This window comes from Paroedura picta, chromosome 6 (genome assembly GCF_049243985.1).
Source record: "Paroedura picta isolate Pp20150507F chromosome 6, Ppicta_v3.0, whole genome shotgun sequence".
In the NCBI taxonomy this organism is placed as follows: Eukaryota; Metazoa; Chordata; class Lepidosauria; order Squamata; family Gekkonidae; genus Paroedura; species Paroedura picta.
Window position 1 is genome coordinate 99735024 of NC_135374.1, and position 16039 is coordinate 99751062.

At 44.5% G+C, this 16039-nt stretch overlaps 1 long non-coding RNA gene across 1 annotated transcript in view; it reads left to right on the forward strand.

The window, feature by feature from the left end:
- Positions 1 to 16039, forward strand: part of LOC143840385 (uncharacterized) — a 234091-nt gene that overhangs the window by 138864 nt on the left and 79188 nt on the right. The window lies entirely within an intron of this gene.

Consider the following 16039-nt stretch of genomic DNA (forward strand, 5'->3'; position numbering starts at 1 on the left):
GCGTTGCTCCTGAAGTACATAATTAGAAATAGTCCATGTCAAATGTAGAATGAAACTTTCATGTCCTCTGATTCTTAGACAAAGACTTTAATCTCTACCTAATGGTCTTTCTTTATGGAAATCCCTCCCTCCACCCTTTAGAATACATGGGCCAATGGATTGCATTCTGGAATTTATGATGTTAGAACTTCTGAGATGTGACACACAGCAATGAACTTCTGAATCCTTCTAAGATGTTCCTCCAGATGTCATAAATCATAGAATTTTAGATAGAATGAAGGCATAATGACACTGTTCAAAACAGATATCAATTCAAAAACTAGGATATCATTAAAACAACATCCTCTTGTTTTCAAAGGCAGATTTATCATCTTAAATACTTGGGGGGGGGGGTTGTTGGCGTATACAGTCTATTAATTTGTTTACTGATGGTTGCTTCATGGCTGTCTGGCCTGGTTCAAATGTGACTTGTCCTGACTTCCTGTGCATTTTCCCACATCCCTAGATGTGGTCTAGAGGCCATCCTTATTTAATATGAAATCCCTAGATTGTATGTATTCCAAAAATTTACAATGCAGTGAAAGGAAAGACTTGGTCATGACGCAGCCAAAACTAAGTGCAGTTGCAGTGCAGTCCTATGAAGAATTATACCTGTCTAAGCCCATTCCCTTCAGTGGATTTAGAAGTGCATAACTGCATTTAGATTGTCCTGCTAAATGCTGTTGACTCAGTAGAAGAGGTAAGAAGATGCGTAACAGTGCAGTTCTAAGCAAAATTATACCCTTCCAAGTCCATTGAAGTCAATGACCTTAGAATGGAGCTACTGTGTTTAGGATTGCACAGTACATTTCCCTCTTGTTGTAATCAGTAAATCTAGGTGGATTTTTTGCTGGTTTAAATCACAGTACTGAGATTTTCTCCTCCATCTGTTCTAGGGAGTATCCATAAAAGAAGCCATGTTGGAACAGGCCAGTGGCTCATCTAGTCCAACACCCTGTGTCACACAGTGATCACAACCTGGGTGCCATCGGGAGATCCACCAGTGGGGACCGAACATGAAAAGCCCTCCCACAGATAGTCTATAGGCAGCAATGTTCTAGCTTCCTGTCTACATGGATGTCTAGGAAATTCTGGTGTGTCAGTCACAGAATTCTTAGAGGCTGCAAAGGATTCAGGGTTGGACAATATGGGTACTGGCTGAGTATGTTGCACTTGGCTGTTGCCCTACAAGAATGCATCCTGAAACATGCCCAACTCTGCCTAGGATTGGGGACTTGTAATCACACACAATGCCCCCTCCATCTTCCGGGCACATTGTTTGATGTTATCAGTTGTCTGCCACTATCAGTCTTCTTTGTCCTGAAGAGCCATTGGGTATACATGCCTGGCAATGTGTGTGTGTGTCATGCAGAAGGTTGCGAGTTCAACCCTTGGCAGCTCCATTCCAAAGGATCAGATAGCAGGTGAAGTGAGACCCTGGAGAGTCAGGATAGACAATAAATCTTGATAGGTCAGTGGTTTGAGGAACTTTATGTATGTCTGTCTCTTAGGCACTTAGGCTGTTGACAACAGAATGTATGCAAAAGTTCTCAAACTTCCTAATGCCGGGACCCATTAATACAGTTCCTCATGTTGTTGTGACCCCCAACCATAAAATTATGCAAGTGTTCTTTCACAGAAATTAAACAAAACTGACCAATGGCATGAAGATCCATTGTTCATGACTGTATATAAATTGGGTTTCTCCTGGGGTTTCTTTTCACCTCTGCCTCTTGTCCCACTATGCCCATCTCGCTCTTTTCCACTGCCCCAGACAGACAAACGCTCTATCTTGATCTACCCCACAAGGCTGTTGTGTGGATGGCGCCCCCTCAGCCAAGCTGCTTGCCTTGCTGCAACCCCCATGAAAGGGTCGTTCGACCCCCAAAGGGGTCCTGACCCCCCAGGTTGAGAACCACTGGTCTATATTTTAATCTGTGAACTGTAAGAATATATAATATAATATAATACTCAGTTTACTGGTGCTGAGATTTCAGGTTTGAAATCCAAGTGGACCAATAGAGAATCTTTCTTGTGTTCCCTCTCCACCACCTTGGCCAATAGGGACATATTGTTTGGAGCAAATTAAATATGAGCATTTCCCCACTTACTTTGTCACTCCTTATTTGTGTGTCTCCTGTTCTTCCTGCCAATGTTGCTTTTTTGAACTTTGTGTGTGGTTTATGTGTGTATGTGAGGTGTCATCAAGCAGCTTTTGACTTATGGTGGCCCTATTAATTAATAACCTCCAAGATGTTTATCATTAACAGCCTAGCTCAGTTCTTGCAAACTAAAGGTCATGGCTTCCTTGACTGAATCAATTTATCTCATGTTGGGTCTTCCTTTTTCTTGCATTGCTGTCTTTTTCCAATGAATCTCGTCTTCTCATAAGGTGACCAAAGTACAATAGCCTGTAGGGAGAGTTTGGGCTTGATTTGATCTAGAACCCGCTTTATTTGTCTTTTTGGCAGGCCATGATATCTGTAAAACTCTCCTTCAACACCACATTTCAAATGAATCGACTTCCTCCCTGTCATCTTTCTTCATTGTCTGGTTTTCACAGTGCTTCATAGGAATGGAGAATACTATGATATGAATTACCTTGATCTTGGTCACCAGTGACACAGTCTTACTCTTAGGAATCATTTCTAGCTCCTTCATGGCTGCCCTTCCCAGTCTCAGTGTCCTTCTGATAACTTGCCTGCAGTCTCCATTTTGGTTGATGATGGAGCCAAGGAATAGACTTTGCACTGTTACCCGAATTGGATCCCTCCAAAGCAATTGTGGGGAATTATTAATACAGCAAGAGAAAATTATATATTGGTTTGTCAATAAAGTTTTCTACTAGGCCTTTCTTCAAGAGTTCAAGCATTTCCATAGTCTTCTCTGTCCCACACTACAACAGTGCTTCCCTTATCAGCCGATTTAAAAATAATATCACTTTGCTGTCAAAGCTGTTCTAAAGTGCTTTTCTCCAGTTTGTTTAAATAATGCCAGATGGGTATGTCTACATGCTCATGTCTGCTTATTTCCTCTAGGATTAGGTCTTGAAATACAAGACTCCTTGGATTTTTCGTGGGAAGGTTAAACATGGACTTTGGCTTCTAGCATTCATTATGTATCTGTATATTGTGCCCGCCTCATTATGCCTCTTAAAATAATCTGTTAGTCTAATCTTCCAAGACAGGTCATGGATTTCAATCATTACTTTCAGTTTGCCTCCGGGTGGTGACTGGAGACCTCCTTGGATTATGACCCATCTCCAGGAGACAGTGATCAGTTTCTCTGGAGAAAATGGCCACTTTGGAAGATGGTGTATATGACAATGTACCCCATTGAAGCTCCCCCCCTCTCCGAATGCTCTCTTCCTCAGGCTCCCAAATCTCCTGGTATTTCCAAACCTAGAGCCAGCAACCCTATTTGATGTTGGCCTTGCTAGCTGGACGTGGCAATGGCAAAGAAATGTGAAGGTAGACGACATTGGGTTCTTTGCCTGATCTAAAAGCACAGCCAATAAAGCTAGGGGCAGTCCAGCACTGCTTCTATGTACCTGGACCATATGTTAGAAAATGCAAAGTAACCCTCCCAGACAACATTGAAACTCTCACTGATGGGAGATACTGCGTCCAGGTAGAATGGAACGGCCAAACAGGAAGGGGACTCTGATGTAATCCTTGTTCAAACTAGCTGACAAAACCCAAACAAGCAGTTCCGTTCTGTGCCATGATTTATTCTTGAGGTCATTCAGGAACATGCACATTTATCTATTTGTAAACACACACATGTATTTATTTTTAAACTGTTTTGTGGTGGCCTTTTCTAAAAAAAGAAAAATCATAAAATAGGCCGGTGACAAAGAGAGAGAGAGAGAGAGAGAGAGAGAGAGAGTGTACGGTGTTGCTGTTGAATATACCTTACTGTTTTGGTACTAGAAGGGTGTTGATAAAAAAACGGTATGCAGAGACGGATTTTCCCAGCTGAACTCATGGAAGTCTGTCTTCATAGGACAGTCTTGTTGTTTAGAACCCTGTATGATCTCCAAGAGCTGAATCTTAGTGCAATACCTTAGTGTTTTACTTAATGTAATGGAACAGAATGGAGCATGGCTTCTCTTGAATGCAGATCAAAAAGCCTCCCTGAAATGCTGCTCCTGGAGCAAGTGAATCTGCCGAAACCAACATGAGGGGAGGGGGAGATCTGTCACAGCATGGAGAGAACTGGTGGAAATTGTAACACCCCCCCCCCTCCACCCACAATCTGGAGATCATTGCATCAAACTGATAGTACTTGTTGAAGCTATAGCTGAAACACCTATCACAGCAGCAGAAGAAGACGAGCTGTTTTTTTTGTACCCTGCTTTTTACTACAGGAAGAAGAGTTGGTTCTTATATGCCGCTTTTCTCTACCCGAAGGAGTCTCAAAGCGGCTTACAATCTCCTTCCCTTTCCTCTCCCCACAACAGACACCCTGTGAGGGCGGGGAGGCTGAGAGAACCCTGATATTACTGAAGAAGAAGAGTTCGTTCTTATATGCCGCTTTTCTCTACCCGAAGGAGTCTCAAAGCGGCTTACAATCTCCTTCCCTTTCCTCTCCCCACAACAGGCACCCTGTGAGGGAGGGGAGGCTGAGAGAACCCTGATATTACTGAAGAAGAAGAAGAGTTGGTTCTTATATGCCACTTTTCTCTATGCGAAGGAATCTCAAAGCAGCTTACAGTCGCCTTTCCTTTCCTCTCCTCACAACAGACACCCTGTGGGATAGGTGAGGCTGAGAGATCCCTGATATCACTGCTCCGTCAGAACAGCTTTATCAGTGTCATGGCGAGCCCAAGGTCACCCAGCTGGCTGCATGTGGAGGAGGAGCAGGGAATCAAACCCGGCTCACCAGATTAGAACTCCACACTCCTAACCAAGCTGCAGTCTCAAAGTGGCTTTCAGTCACCTATCCTTCCTCTTCCCATAACAGACACCCTGTGATGAAAGTGAGGTTGAGATGGCTTTGAGAAAACTGTGCCTGGCCCAAGGTCACCCAGCAGGCTTCCGGTGGAGGAGTGAGGAAACAAACCTGGTTCTCCAGATTAGAGGCCACTGTTCTTAACTCCCACACCAAGCTGGCTCTCAGTAGACAATATAAGTATGCAAGTTCTTACTTGACTGAGCAAAGAAGCTGGCCTAGTATGTATTATTTGGAATGCGTTTAATGATTTTTCTCCCTCTGAAATTTTTCTCTGCAAAGCCCCCAGTGTTTAAATGCAAATTAGATCCTTCAGCTATTGACTGGTTCCCCCTCCCAGCTTGCTGCCTTCTCTTCTGGAAAAAAAATAAATAACAAGTCTGGTTGTACTTTTAATGATAACCTAAATTAGGACATGGAGAGGAATGCTCTAAATATGTGATGGTTCATTAGGTTAAAATGAGCTCTTGCTGCCTGTGGCTGTTACCCAATTATCAAGATGGTTTGAATAGTAGCAGCTGATTACTTGGATTTTTTTTTTTAATGCCTCACCATGTCAGAACTCATGAGCAGTGTTTCTGGGTGCGTGGGGGAAGTGACAAAAGGACTCAATAGAATAGCATAAATTATTTTATTTACTTCATTTATACCCAGAGCAGCTTATGCTGTTCTCCTCTCCTCCATTTTAGCTCATAAAGATTTACTCGTCTAGTTTGATGATGACGATTTTATTATTTTTGGGGGCCGTTGAGTCACAGCTAACTTACAGCAGTCCTGTGGGGCTTTCTAGGTAAGAGACACTCCGAGGGGTTGCCTAGACCAGGGATAGTCAACCCCTGGACTAGACCAGGGATAGTCAACCTGTGGTCCTCCAGATGTTCATGGACTACAATTCCCACAAGCCCCTGCCAGCAAACTCTGGCTTAGACATCATGAATTTGGTATTCTTTCGTGGTCTCCAGTCGGACCAGGGCTGATGCTTCTTAGCTTCTGAGATCTGATTAGATGAAGCTAGCCTGGGCAATATCAGATTTGATGTAGTAGCTGTTTTATAATGCCGGGGTGCTATGGCAAATAACCTCTGATTGTTTTCTGTTATGATGTTCCTTGATTGTATCTGGTGGTGGGAGAGAGAGCATAAAAGCAAGCTCAGAGGTCCAGCATAAGATCTGTGAGGAGGAATGAACATCCTGTTGGTGAATGGAATTACTCTTCTATATGATTTTATATCTGTTTCTTTAAAGAACGAGCATGCCCAAATATGGAAGTAGGAGGGATTACCACACCTATTTAAAAAGAAGTCCAGCTTATCAGCTTGTATCATTACTTCATTCGTAAGACTTTGCTTAGATAAGATTCAATTGTACCTCTCATGCTCATAACCATTCCTTTTTGAGCCTGTGGGCACCACTGGAATTCTGATGCAAAGTGGTGGGTGTACCCGCAAAATGGCTGCCACAGGTGGAAGAGGCTCTGGGAGACTGCTGGGCCCAGAATGACCCTGGTCAGCTGTTGCCTCTGGAAGCACCCCCTGGTGCCTGGGCTGGCAGCTCAGCTGTGGGGGACATGACCCTTAGGCTGTAGGACGTTCTGCCATTGGAGGAATGCTTCCAATTCTGGTTAGTGGAGTGATGGCATGCAGGGCATCTCTCTGGTATATGCATATTACACTGAAAATGTTTTCTAGGTTGGAATTTTCTTATGTCTGAGCTCGCCTTAATTCTTTAATAAAACCTCAGGAGATAAAAAATGTATTCGTTGCCAATCCATTGCCATTTGCAGAAACGTTCTCTTCCACAATCACTGGTCTCTTTAAGCATTGGTAAGTCAGTCAATGTTAAAACACAAAGGGGTGTGTGTGTCTTATGCCTCTGAAAAAGAGTGATTCCCCCTCCCTTTTACAAGACCATCTCATCAGAGGCTAATGCTTTCAAAGACATCTTTGCAACGGACTAGCTTTTTATTTTCACCCTTGAAAATTCTGGTATCGACCATCTAGGCCTTCTGCTTCTTTTTATGCTGCTCAGGCCTTCGTTTCTCAGACGGTGGCTGACCCGAATTCCAACCCCTGAATTTACTTTGCTTTTGAGTAAAGACTGTGAGAGGCAGCGAGACTCTGAGACTTTTTTTAAACTACAAGGAAGAAATGCCCACGTTGAAATCCTTAATATACAAATAATAATAATGAAAGCACATTTTGGCTTGAAGGTCACAGGCTAGCACTTCATGCTGTTTGGCTCTGTTTGCCTGCAGCCAGGTTTCCTGAAGAACCCAGGTTTGCCTTGTTCATCACTTAGGACTAAGACGTATACCGGCAAATAAGCATAAAGGGTTGGATCTGCATGTTCCGTGTAATTACTCCATGAAGTTATATGTAAACTGCCCAGAGCTGTATGGAAGGGCGGTATAAAAATCTAAAAAAAATAAAATAAAAATAAAATAAAACAGGGAAGAGGTTAGTTTTTCTAATTTCCTCCACTGTTATTTATTTATTTATTATTCAAGACTTTAGCACATGTCTCATTCCCTCCCATTAGTGTTACATTTAGCTGGATGATGCCCAATAATTGACTATCGAAGTTAGAAAAAAACAACAGCATATGTTCATTTGGTCAGCCTTTGGAGAAAGTGTGATCTGCTGTGTAAGAACATATACTTGCAATCATTGTTCACATTGTTGAAATATGCAAGATCTGCAGTGTGCATGATTCCAAAGCATATAAAGAATATCCTACAGGGGGCACTGGAGGAGATGTGTATTGAACATAGCTAGAATAGGAATTTCCTGATAGTGTTCAAATTGTTTCCTCCTCTGCCCTGATTGGCTCAGTTGGAGACTTCCCACTCCTTTGAGTGCACTTCCTCCCTGCTTTCCTCTGGAACAGACAGAATGAAGACAGAACTGGACAGTTAGACTGGTAGGGCTATATCTCTCTCCTCTCTTTCAAAGTTTGCTTGTCTTCACATTGAAACTGTTTTATTCTTTTAACCAGCTGTGCTCCTCTTTGCATGTTTAAACTTTGTCAACACAGGCGACCATTGACTGTGTCTAATGAAGAAAGGATGGACCTATTCCTTCAAAGCCAAAAATCTGTTCCTGCCATAATCTCCAGGTTTTCCTGTTTTAGAAGTCAGTGCAAGTAAAGCTATTGTATGCGGTGTGATGGCAGCGGCAGCGCGTGCGGTGGCAGCAGTGCGGCAGCGGCCTCCCACCCCCCTCCCTCCTACCTTGTTCTTGGTGGCTGCTTTGGGCGGTGGTAGGCTCTGCATGCATTTGCAGGGTTTGTGCTCTCCTTCCCTTTCTCCCTGTGGCCAAGGCTGGCCCTCCCGGGTGGGGGAGAGAGGGTGCGAGGCTGACTCCTCCGCGCACCACCAACCACCGCCCTGCCAGGGAAGGGAAGGAGGACGGATGCACCTACTCCACCTCGCCTTGGCGCGGACGAGCACTCGCTGCGGGGACTGCCAGCCTGCCTTGAGTGTGCAGGCGTGGCCGCACAGCACTCTGCCGCTGCTACGACGCCTTTTCCCGGGTGGCTCTGCTGACCGCGGGCCTTCCTCGCCGCACCCGGAAGGAAGGGAGGAAGGAAGGGCGGCCGCCAGGAAATGAATGGGCATGGGCCCAGAGGACACCGCAGGACAATCTGGCAACTTACCGGGACGTGGGGCTTTGGGGGGAACCCGGGGCGGTCCCGCCATTAGTGGGAAAGATGGTCACATTAGAAACATAGAATCATAGAATCATAGAGTTGGAAGGGGCCATACAGGCCATCTAGTCCAACCCCCTGCTCAACGCAGAATCAGCCCAAAGCATTCTAAAGCAAACGTTATCCTACCCTGAGGCTAAGGGCGGTTTACATAAAGCATAGGGATAATACAGTGTAATTCATAACATAGCAACTGTAACATTGGGAATCATGACTTTAGACAAGTATTATAACATTTCACATGACAACAATAATTTTCTAACCAAGATCCCCTAGGAGGTCGGATTGGGTTCAGACTGTGGGGAGGATGTCTGGGGTCCCTCTTGCAGGTCCTGCAGAATTGTGGGAATTCAGGCAGCGCCCTGATCTCTTCAAGAAGCTCATTCTACCAGCCGGGGGACAGAACAGAGAAGGCTCTGGCCCTAGTTGAAGTCCAACGTGTTTTTTTTAGGGCCAAGGATTCCAGCCAGTTGGACATGGCAGAGTGTAGTGCTCTTTGGGGGGGGTATCTGTATCTTTTCCCTGTTTCCTGTAAAACGCCCTGAGCCTCCAGGAAGGGTGGTATATAAATACAGACAGACAGACAGACAGACAGACAGACAATTTCAGGAAAGGAGAAAACAGACAACTAGGGCTGCTCAGAAAGGGAAAGAAGGTAAAATCATGTATCTGATGGCAAGAAGAGGAGGAGTTGGTTTTATACCCCACTTTTCATTACCTCAAAGCAGCTTCTGATCGCCTTCCTCTCCTGACATTTGTCACCTTGTGTCGTAGGTGAGGCTGAGAGTGCCCTGAGAGTACTGGGACTGGTCTGAGGTCACCCAGCTGACTGCATGTAGAGGCGTGCGGATTCATACTCTGCTGCCACTCTTAAGCACTATACCAAGCTGGGTCTAAAGTGGTCAGATGTATCATAGAAGGCAAAAACAGTGACTGCTTTAAAAAAAAAGGAATGTAGCTTGCTACAGCTGTACACAAAGGGTCACAGCCATGTATTGTCCAGACAAAAAAGAGAGAGTGAAATTTGTCTGTCTGAGTTTCATTTGCTTTGTGTTATATAGCTCCCCCTGCTGCTAAGACTATGGGTTGTGTGGGTGTGAGGCTAGATTGCATCTTAGAGACACAATGGATTTTGAGCTCTCCCAAGTTCCCGTCATCAGATATGTGATGTGAGGAGCTTTGATTCTCAAAGCCTTACATCTTGAAAATCTTTTTGGTCACTCCTGGTTATAGATTCCCTCCATGGCCTGAGAAATCAAGTGCCTGCAATTGTTTCTATTGGACGTGAATAGTGATCTAACAAATAAAGTAGCTAGATTTGCTTGGCTAGCCTCTAGAACAGCAGTGACCAAACGGTGGCTTTCCAGATGTCCATGGACTACAATTACCATGATCCCCTTCCAGCATGGCCAATTGGCAGGGGCTTGTAGTAATTGCAGTCCATGGACATCAAGTGAGCCACAGTGTGGCCACCCCTGCTCTAGAATGAGAAAGAACTGAGTTATTAATATACGATCCCTTATTTATACTGATGGGTTTATGTTGTTTATAGTTATTATTTTATTCAGGTTCCTAGCTCTTGATGGTGTGTTGTTTTATCTTGTATTTAGTCCTTATGTTTTGTTTGCTATTACTGTCATTACATTTTACCTGTTCCTTTTGTATTTTATTGCTGTATGGCTGTCAATAAATTGATTGATACTACTTGGTAATGTGGCTACCCTCCCAAAATATTTAAGGGAGAAGCAGGGGGGGCTTTCAGGTTTGCATTGCCAGGTACACTCTGGCTGCCTGTGGGGGGTGGGAGGGGTGAGAGCCTAGTGTTGCCATCTCCAGGTAGGAAAACTGGAGAATTGAGCCTGGGGAGGATAGGAACCTCAGTGGGGTACAATGAGAAAATCCTGGATATATTCTGGTATTAACAAGAAGTTGAAAAATAGCAAGAGGTAGAAGTGGGTTGCTCCCGCCTCTCAGCTGTTTGTTGGGCTTCTGCCTTCCATTTAAACTTTAAGGAGGCTGCAGAAGGCAGCCCCCGCCAACACAGTTTGGGACTGGCTGGCTTCTTCTGCAGCCCAGTTTTAACCCAAGAGTTGGCCAAGTCGGTGAGAGCTGTGAGATGGGGCTGGCTGCTGTTGCAGCTTTAAATTAAGTTGCCAGAGAGGTCAGCTGAGGGTTGGCTGGGGCGGCTGCTTTGATTAGGGCTGGCTGAGAGCTCTGTGATAGCTCGACTGGGGCTCTCTCTTGTTGCAGCTCAGTTTAAACTGCAAGAGTAGTCAGCCCAGGAGTGGCTAGGGTGGCAGGAGATGAGAGTTGGCTCGGGCTGGCTTCTGTTGCAGCTCAGTTTAAATGGAGCTGCGAGAAAAGTCATCTCAAGATCAGCTGTGCCGATGGAGAGCACACTGCTCCTTCTAGACAGTGTGCAGTTCCCCCTCTTGTTTTTTTTTCTTCCCAGATCTATTGGATCTTAACTATTTGGGATTCAATCATCAAAGGTGAACTGTGTTACATCTCACTTTTCAACTAGTCTCGGTTGTCATCTATGTATCTGAGCAATGCTGGGGAATTCTTGTCTTTCAAAGGCCTATTCTGTCCGGAATCTTGCTTTTTTTGTTGCCCTTGCATTCTCTGGATTTTCGCTCTGGTCTATAATTCTTATACCTGTAGTTAACACTGTTCCTGGTGCGATATACCTTTTGATCACTAGATGGCACCATTTAGATTATATTACTGTTGCCAGACAGCAGTTGCCTAGTATGGAAACGAACTGCTGTGGTTATTGGTATGTATAGTAAAGATGTCCATATTTATGTGTTTGATTAAATGGAGATTGCATTACTAGCTGCATCTCACAATAAATTTGCAAACTGAGATTAAACAGGAGTTGCTTAATATGCCTTATGTGAGAAGAAAAATGCTGTGCGACCGTAGGGAATGTATATTAAATACAAACAATTCCTGGGGTCCAAAGGATTGTACATGCATTAAATTTTTGCATCATTTTCCCTGGGTAACTGCCACGTGTCCCCATGTTTTATTAGAAATAACTAGTAATTACCGTTCGATAAATGTTCAATTTAATGGATGTCTTATTGGAGTCTGTTTGCAGCATACCGTTGTTTTATTTACTTCCTTTATATTCTGCCTTTGTCTCCAGTGGGGATAACGATAGTTGCTTGTAAATTCTTCCCTCCATCATTTTATCTTCACAACAGCCCTGTGAGGTAGCTTAGGCTGGGAAGAAGAAGAGCTGTTCTTTAGTACCCCACTTTTTATTATCCAAAGGAGTCTCAAAGAGACTTACAATTGCCTTCCTTTCCTCTCCCCACGATAAGCACCCTATGAGGTAGGTGGGGCTGAGAGAGCTCTGAGAGAACTGCTCTATGAGAACAACCTTAAGAGACCTCTGACTGGCCCAAGGTCATGCGGAGGAGTGGGGAATCAAACCTGCTGCTCCAGATCAGAGGCTGCTGCTCTTAACCATGACACCATGCTGGCCCTTGGAGCGTGATTGGCCTAAGGTCACCCAACTTGCAGCCCTGGCAGAGTGAGGATTCAAACCTGCGTCTTCCAGATCCTGCTTTGACCACCACACAACACGTGTTCCTTCTGAAGAAGCAAGGGCAAATGTGCTTCTGCTCCTCCCAGAATGATATTTGGCTGTTTCCTGTGTGGGAGAAGGCATTCAGAATTGTTGTGCAAAGCTTACCTGTGAATGGATTCACGGACAGACTCCAAGGGCATGTCCAAAACAAGGGCTGTCAGTCTGAATCTGAATCAACGGATGCATGTGAAGATGAAACAGAATTGCCCCAAGTGCTCTGCCCTTGGTGCCCTGGATGAAATAGGGGGATAAGAACATGATGAAATTTTGAAACAGACAGACACAAGAGTCTCCTGCATGAGAATTTTCAAATAGTGACTGACATCATCAGAAAGTAATGGGAAGACCTCGAAACTATGCACAATGGTCAGCGGCTTTGGGAATACCCAAGAATGAAGACCGTGAGCGTTCTGAGTCTGACAAACGTGAACTGTGCATTAGCTGGAGAAGAAGGTAGCCTATAAACAAGGAGAAATCAGTTAACAATACTGTTGCATACAAACATATGAATGGCAGGGATGTCTCTTGAGAAGGACGAAGGTTGCTGGTACACGAGGAGCGGAAAGGCTGGTGGAAGACTGTTTCTGTGCTCCAATTACAGCTGGAATTTTTTCTAGATAAATACAAACTGTGATTGGGGTGACTTTTCAGTCTGTTCAGCTATTGGCTTGCCTGGGACCGCTGGTTGGGTCTTGCTAAGGGTATCCGCTGCTGGAAAGGATCTTTGCTCACCTGGCCCTTCTCATTGCAGATCCTGTGCTCACCCCTCAAGCTGTTCTTGAGCGGCCCCCATCCTCCAGGAGCAGCATTCGGGGGGGGGGCATTTGGTGCTGGAGCAGGAAGGCAAAAAATTGTTTCTAGTTGATGGAAAGAAGTCACCAACTTCAGCAACAGCTCCCCAGCACAACAAATGGAGAGAGAACAGCAGCAGAATTTTTCATTGGTAGCCAAGCTCACGTCTCTTGTGTTAAGAAGCAGGCCCTGACATCTGTGACTTCTTTCTCTTTCTTTGGGATACCGCACAAGGTGTGAATCTCACTTGCGGCCAATAACATGCATGCCCCCAAATGTTCCTCCCTTTATTTTAGAGCATTACAGGGTAGAAAAAAAATACTTGTACACAGATGAAAAAGAGCTGTTTTATCCCGAGGAAAGATTAAGGTAGGTCGTCATGTTGGTCTGAAGCAGCAGACCCAAACAGGACCAAACATCTTTATTATGTTGTATGTGAATTAGCTGTTCACCCTCTATCTGTATATATGGATTTGGTAGCTCCTGTTTCAATATATCCGAGGAAGTGTGTGTGCACACGAAAGCTTATACCTTGAATAAAACTTTGTTGGTCTTAAAGATGCCACCGGACTCAGATTTTGTCATCCTGAAGAAGTTAATCGTAGGGATTAAACAGTGGGAAAACTTTTTTCTACCATTGCACGTACGTAGAGAGTTTTGACGCCGGGAAGGGATGGTTAGAATCAAGATCCATAATTAACCAGGAGATTATAGCCAAGATTGGGGTTGGTAAGAGCTCTGATTGGCTGCATAAAATAGAACATATAACAATCCGATGTGAGAACTGAGTTTGAATCCAGCGCCACCTTCAAATCCAATTCATTTAAATTCTGGGTATGCGAACTGAGAGGCTTAGCTCCTTCAGATAAACTGGCACAGATTTCCTCAAGTGTGTGTGTGTGTGAGCTGGTAGGAAGGGCACATTAGAGTCAGGATGCCTAAGTCACTGGCGCATTTGGTAAGACCTGTGGATAGCCTCGCATTAAGCGAGATGTTTTGGATCTTATGAAAGGAATATAAATCAGACATGGTTCCAGAAATGAGAGAAGCGCTGAAATAAGGCTCTCTCCTTAAAATACCAACGGCCAGAGTTTCTACTTACTCCCCCTCACTGAAAGTCACTTGGGATTTGTCTTATCAGGAAAAAGGAATCCCTTGGAGCAAGTAGATGGGAGGCTTGATCAGAGACCATGGAGTGCGCCCTCTGCTTTTCTGAGCACATAGACAGTAACTGTCTGTAGTCACCCGGTGCCTAGTCTTGGCGATGCTTTCCTGCAGAATGATTGTTCGGTAGTTCAGTTTTCTCCGCTGCTCTCTAAAAGCATGCTACTCATTAAGCTGAACACACAAAGGCAATTAGCAAAAAAGCGCCTTTTGCTGGGAAACAAATATACCTTTGTAATGGGAAGAATCCGATGTGACACTTATCTGGTTTCTGCTGGAGTGCGAGTAATTTCCCTTTTTTAAAATATATTTAATCAGCTTCAGGCGCTGAAGGGAAGAAGAAAGGGGCTGGCGTAGCAGCTTCCTTGTTGGAGGAGGGGGCAAACCTAACAAGGGTCTACCTTCAAAGAGATTTCAGTCTGGAGGGATTCTCTTCCTGGGGGGTTTCTTGCACTGGAGGGCCTTTTGAAGATTTTTTTGGATTTCTGCCTTAACAGGTGGTCTTAATTCTTACTAGTTTCTCCACTGAGCCAGAGCTATACAACTCTCCAGGAAGCCGGCTTGCTTCAATTCCTGGAGGGGAAGAAACCGCAGGGATGGCTACTTTTTAGATCACGATTTTGCAGCTGATCAGAACGGCGGCTGCTTCTCCCCTCCCTGCCCGATACCCCAGCACAGAATAAATGTTTTATCTCTTTTTGTGGCTGAAAGCCTTGGGGAGGTTTCACTCAGAAATAAAATATACTGTGGTGACCTGCTGTGGGGATGATGACCCTGGAAGTTTCTGGTTCGAATCTTGCCTCTGCAGCGAACTTGTTGCTTTGACTTAAACTAGAGATCTCCGAAGAGGCCTCTTTCTTTTCATTTTCTTATTTTGTCACTGCGAACCTTTCTGTTTCATCCATTTTTGTTGTTGTTGCTGGTGATGCCAATTTGTTTACCGCTTTGTTGCAATTTTATTTGGGGATTTATCTGCTTGCAAGTTTAAAAAAAGACACCATTAAACCACCAAGAAACTGTGAAGACAAGCCAGGGTAATTAAAACAGCATAAAACAATTGAATAGCCTAAAACAACACACCCGCATAAAGCAGATGATGAAAGATTAAAAATATGAGAACAGTCAAAAAGTTGGGGTGAAAAAAAATGTTTGGGTCTGGCATTTGATAGACAGTAAGGTGTCATGACCCTGGGATGCACGCCTGAGATAGCTCCAGAGGAAACACAGGCATTCCTCAGGGTGGAGTTCAAAGGTAGCTTTTTTGGAAGTCAAGGGGAACGACTACAGGAACTTGCCAATACATAGAAACATTGCTGAAGATGCCTCAGAGAATTTCAGGAACAGATATACCCCCAGCCCCCCTTCCATGGGATTTGTGAACCAAAAGGCATTCCCCCATAAAGACAATATTATCTAAACTACAAAGTGAAACCATTCTTCAAACATATTAGCACCCAGACACAAAGATCCGGGCAAGCTCATTTGCATTCCTTACAACACTGAACAGTAACAACCGTACATAGGGTAGGTGCCAAGTGGGCCTCAAGTGGAAGGCATTCTGAGGAAAAGAGCCACTATTTGCTACCTTTCTCACCTCTGCAAGGTGGGGCACAGATCCTGGCAAGATTGACAGCATAGGAAGAGGTTGTCCTTTAAATAGTTCTGAGCCACGTCACGAAGGGCCTTAAAGGTAAGAAAGGTAAGAAACAGCACTGTGCCTGAACACAGGTGGGCAGCCAGTGCAGATCTTTCTGCAACAGCCATTCCTGTATTTCTCCCCTCCAAC